This window comes from Colobus angolensis, unplaced genomic scaffold, assembly GCF_000951035.1.
Source record: "Colobus angolensis palliatus isolate OR3802 unplaced genomic scaffold, Cang.pa_1.0 Scaffold22, whole genome shotgun sequence".
Lineage (NCBI taxonomy): Eukaryota > Metazoa > Chordata > Mammalia > Primates > Cercopithecidae > Colobus > Colobus angolensis.
This window is the reverse complement of record NW_012115377.1, coordinates 3,677,848-3,678,519: the sequence shown is the minus strand read 5'-3', so window position 1 is coordinate 3,678,519 and position 672 is coordinate 3,677,848.

The following is a 672-nucleotide window of genomic DNA, read 5'->3' as shown; positions in this document are numbered from 1 at the left end:
AAAAAAAAAAAAGGAAAAAGAAAAAGAGCCTATGTCCAAGCAAGATCACATTAGGAGGGACTAGGGGGTCTGTAACTTATCTTTTTTTTTTTTTTTTAGTTATTATTATTATTATTTTTTGTAGAGACAGGGACTCGTGATGTTGACCAGGCTGGTCTCAAACTCCTGACCTCAGGCGATCCTCCCTCCTTGGCCTCCCAAAGTGCTGAGATTATGGATGTGAGCCACCATGCCCTGCCTGCAACATATCCTTTTAGAGGATACAATTCAAGCCCTAACAGTAAGATCCCTCTTTATTTTTCCTTTTTTCCTCCTAGTTCTCAGTCTTCAAGAAGAAAGGAGAGAAGGGGGCAGGCAGAGAACGTCCTCCCCGCTGGACCAGAGGATGCTCCACTGTGATGGAAGAACATACATCTGAGTTCTGAGCTAGACGGACAGATTTTAAACCTTTGAACCTTAGAATCCGGCAGAAATTCTAGCAGCAGTACATTTGGGGGCAAACTGTTAACATTCTTTGCAGATGACTGATGGAAAAAAGGGGCTGGGAGTGGTGGCTGACCACCAGATGTAGGTGGCTGGTGGACAGCCATCTAGAAGCCAAGGAGAGAAGCCTCAGGATTATCCCAGCATTTTGGGAGGCCAAGGCAGGATGATTGCTTGAGTCAGGGGGTC